The sequence below is a fragment of the Montipora foliosa genome, chromosome 11 (assembly GCF_036669935.1).
Source record: "Montipora foliosa isolate CH-2021 chromosome 11, ASM3666993v2, whole genome shotgun sequence".
Lineage (NCBI taxonomy): Eukaryota > Metazoa > Cnidaria > Anthozoa > Scleractinia > Acroporidae > Montipora > Montipora foliosa.
Genome location: NC_090879.1, coordinates 9673160 through 9678159, shown reverse-complemented (window position 1 = coordinate 9678159; position 5000 = coordinate 9673160).

Sequence of the window (5000 nt, the reverse complement as noted above, 5' to 3'; positions counted from 1 at the left end):
GCAAGAGACATCCTTAGCAAAAAAGCTTATAAAGTTCTTGCGACAGTGAAACGATTGTTCTCCAATTCGGATACGACCACAATTACAATTAAGAATAAGCTGTTTGATGCCCTTGTCAAACCTATACTACTATATGGATGCGAAATATGGGGACCGGAGCTAATATCATATAATATCAAGTTCTGTAAACAAACACTAAATACCCCATGGTACACAGAGAACATTGCCTGTAGGGCAGAACTTGGACGGTACCCTTTAAGTATAGACATAAAAGCTTCAATATTTAGTTACTCGCTTAGATTACAGCATATAACAGTCAACCCTCTATTAAAAGAAGCCTTTCATCACGCAAAAAGTCACAGCCAATTTTTTGATGTATTAAATAATGACGAAACTATACGAATGCACTCTACAGGCAATACATCAAGCCAACTACACATTAAGAATGCTCGTTCCTCCATAAAGAAACAGCTTAAAAAGGACTACATTCGAAATTGGCTGAAGGCTCGCAACAACACTTCCGAAGGCTCTAGAGAGAAATTTACACACAAAGAAGTCAAATTCGACTACCAATTGGAAGACTATCTCAAAACTATCAGAAACCCAGCACATAGAATAAGTATGACAAAATTGTGTCTGGGGGTTCATAGCTTGCGAATACAGACTGGGAAATACGAAAATAGAGGTGCACCAATCCCAGTAGATGGAAGAACTTGTCTGGTCTGCAATAGAGGCTATATAGAAGACGAGCGGCACTTCTTGATGTATTGCCCAGGGTACGATAACATTAGAAATGAGCTCCATACTCTCCTTTCAACACACGATGTTGTTTTCAAAAGCCTTAATGATGAGGATAAAATACAGTATTTACTTACCCTAGAAAACGAAAGCACTTCAAAGATAGTAGGTAAATACACATATTTAATGTTTCAGAAGAGAAAAGACTTCCTAAATGCAAAATAATTAAAATAATAATTTTATACCAATTGTATTACAAGTAATTGTATGATCTTTTTAGTTAATTAGTTATTCTAGTAGATATCATCACTTTTATTGTAACGAGACCGATACCTCCCTTCGGAGAGTAAGGCGCAATAAAGATTTACTGTTTACTGTTTACTGTTTACTGTTTACTCACTCACTCACTCACTCACTCACTCACTCACTCACAGACAACCCCGATGTGCATTACTATGGTACAGGTATGGGGCGCCCCATACATTACGGGCTAGCAAAAAATCGGCCCTAAGTAAGGTACGTGTAATGTACCTTAATGTCCCCATACATAACGTACCCACCACTCTACGGGCTAGATCCGAAGGACAAACTTAATGAGGGCTCTGACAATGAAACCACGAAACTATTTCGGGTAACTACTTGGTGTAGGCACTAATATAGTGGTCCGGGCGGTTACACTTTCATACATAAACATCCTGAGCAGTATCTAAACATCCTTAGCCCTACCTAGACATCCTCACACATCCTTACCCTTACTTAGTTGTACTTAGACATCCTCAGCTGTACTTAGCTGTACTTAGACTTAGACATCCTTAGACGTACTTAGACATCCTTAGGCATCCTTAGCTGAACTTAGACATCCTTAGCTGTACTTAGACATCCTTAGCTGTACTTAGACATCCTTAGACGTACTTAGACATCCTTAGCTGTACTTAGACATCCTTAGCTGTACTTAGCGGCCATCTTAAACTGTACTTAGTCATTCCTAGACATCCCTAGCCCTACTTAGACATCCTTAGCCATCCTTAGCCGTACTTAGACATCCTTAGCTGTACTAAGACATCCTCAGACATCCTTACCTGTACTTAGACATCCTTAGCTGTACTTAGCGGCCATCTTAAACTGTACTTAGTCATTCCTAGACATCCCTAGCCCTACTTAGACATCCTTAGCCATCCTTAGCCGTACTTAGACATCCTTAGCTGTACTAAGACATCCTCAGACATCCTTACCTGTACTTAGACATCCTTAGCTGTACTTAGACATCCTTAGCTGTACTTAGACATCCTTAGACGTACTTAGACATCCTTAGCTGTACTTAAACATCCTTAGCTGTACTTAGCGGCCATCTTAAACTGTACTTAGTCATTCCTAGACATCCTTAGCCATCCTTAGCCGTACTTAGAGATCCTTAGCTGTACTAAGACATCCTCAGACATCCTTACCTGTACTTAGACATCCTTAGCTGTACTGAGACATCCTTAGACATCCTTAGCTGTACTTAGACATCCTTAGCCATCCTTAGCTGTACTTAGACATCCTTAGACATTCTTGCTTGCTTGAGGTGCTTTGCTTGCTGGAGATGCTTGGCTTGTTTGAGGTGCTTTGCTTGCTTGAGATGCTCTGCTTCCTTGAGGTGCCTTGCTTGCTTTAGGTGCTTTGCTTGCTGGACGTGCTTTGCTTGCTTTCCATGGGTTGCTTGCTTGAAGTGTTAAACTTGCTTTAGGTGCTTTGCTTACTGAGGGTGCTTTGCTTGCTTGAGGTGCTTTGCTTGCTTAGGGTGCTTTGCTTGCTTGAGGTGCCTTGCTTGCTTAGGGTGCTTTGCTTGCTTGAGGTGCCTTGCTTGCTTAGGGTGCTTTGCTTGCTTGGGGTACTTTGCTTCCTTGAGGTGCTTTGCTTGCTTAGGGTGCTTTGCTTGCTTGGGGTACTTTGCTTCCTTGAGGTGCTTTGCTTGCTTAGGGTGCTTTGCTTGCTTGAGGTGCCTTGCTTGCTTAGGGTGCTTTGCTTGCTTGAGGTGCCTTGCTTGCTTAGGGTGCTTTGCTTGCTTGGGGTACTTTGCTTCCTTGAGGTGCTTTGCTTGCTTAGGGTGCTTTGCTTGCTTGGGGTAATTTGCTTCCTTGAGGTGCTTTGCTTGCTTAGGGTGCTTTGCTTGCTTGAGGTGCCTTGCTTGCTTAGGGTGCTTTGCTTGCTTGGGGTACTTTGCTTCCTTGAGGTGCTTTGCTTGCTTTGGGTGCTTTGCTTGCTTGAGGTGCTTTTATTGCTTGAGGTGCTTCACTTGCTTGAGCTGCTTTGCTTACTTGGGCTGCTTTGCTTGCTTTCCATGCTTTGCTTGCTTGAAGTGCTTTGCTTGCTTGAGATGCTTTGCTTGCTTGAGGTGCTTTGCTTGCTTGAAGTGCTTTGCTTGCTTGAGGTGCTTTGCTTGCTTGAGCTGCTTTTCTTGCTTGAAGTGCTTTGCTTGCTTGAGATGCTTTGCTTGCATGAGCTGATTTGTTTGCTTGAGCTGCTTTGCTTGCTTGAGGTGCTTTGCTTGCTCGAGGTGCTTTGCTTGTTTGGGGCGCTTTGCTTTCATCCTAAATGTACTCAACATCTATTGATAATGGAAAACGACGTGCGTGGCGAACTATACACCAATGTCAATCATCTTTTAAATCGCACCTATTTACACGAATCTGTGACGAACAATAAACTGTTGTCCAATCTCCGATCTGACTGTCGTACACTACTGCAACTACCAGTAACAGTCAGTCGTTGAACATTTACCCTTTTTGAAGTCCAAAATGGGTTTTGATACGATGATTGGTCTACTACGTTTAACTGGTTCTTATAAGGTTAAGACATGGAGTATGTAATTGTCAAATATAGCATTCCTGGTCGGCACTCTTCCCCAATCTCCCCGCTCGAACTGTTCAATGAGTTCTAGAAAGTTATTTACAATGAAAATAACGATGAAACGAAAATAAGGACATATATTTACTTGATGATGTTAACTGTTGGGAATTGCCTCCAAGATTGAACCACCAACACACTCACACGGTATTCTGATTTTTCTACTTTATTGATCACCGAAACTCTCCCTCGCTTAAGATTACAAAATCCCACTCTCTTTTTCCTCGTGTTCTAATGTCTCTTTTTTAACACTGTCAATCATTGGTTTTGGTTTCAACTAAACGTTCCAAAGTTCAAGGCTATCAGATTCCCGCGCGTTGTCTGTCACGCAACATTTTCTCAAATCACATTGTTTATAATCAAAACAAAAGCTAAAATTGTGTTAACTACAACAAAGGAAACAAATAATAAAAATACTCCGCACAATTTCCGACATCCTCCCCCCATATGTCTACATTTAGAAGACATATGTTAAACTTGTATCTTTTCACTAGTAAATTTAATTTAAACTTTGATGCTCAAACTCCGCATAGAATCATTTCGAATTTTCACAATCATTCAAGGTTCAATCGGCATGTTCATCATTTGCTATATCAAGTATTCGCACACTCGCTGCGACTGCTGCATCACGGGCAGGTCTGAACTCTGGACGTTTGGGTTCAGCTGGTCCTGGGAAGTCAAAGGCGTCCGATCGCACATCAGTTCCAGGGGATAGAGGTGGTTTACTGGTCTCTCGATATGGCCACCTCCGGCTCGCAGTTTGGCTCCTCGAATTACCCCATCCCGGCCAGTGTACAGCACCTCAATTATTCCCAGCGGCCAATTCCCTCTGCTTCTATCTTCTGAATGGATGATGACGACGTCACCAACTGCCAAAGTGAACCCTTTCCCGTCATGTTTCAAGTTATGTCGCTCTCGAAGTCCTCTTAGGTACTCTTTGGTCCACCGTTTCCACATGTCATTTTTACACCTTTTAAGATACTTGGCCCGTTTACGTAGATCACGAGGCTTGCGATGTGGTTCCCTCTCTGGCAGTACCGTGGTGCCAATAAACTGCATTCTGTTGGGCGTGATCAAAGGTAGTTGAATGTCATCCTCCACGTAGTCTAAAGGGCGGTTGTTTAAAGTCACCTCAACGTCTAGAAGCACGTCTTCAAGTTCATTCCAGCTAAGGCGACCATGCCCAATGGTTTTGTTTAGAGCCCGCTTCACCAAGCCAACCAACCGTTCAAACTGACCGCCCCACCATGGGGCAAGGCTCAAATTGAATTGCCACTTGATGTTTTCAGTCGACAGGTAATGGTGAACTCGTTCATCTTTCTGGACTTGCTTTAACCAGCTCGCTGTGGCGGTGAATGTTTTGGCGTTATCCAAGT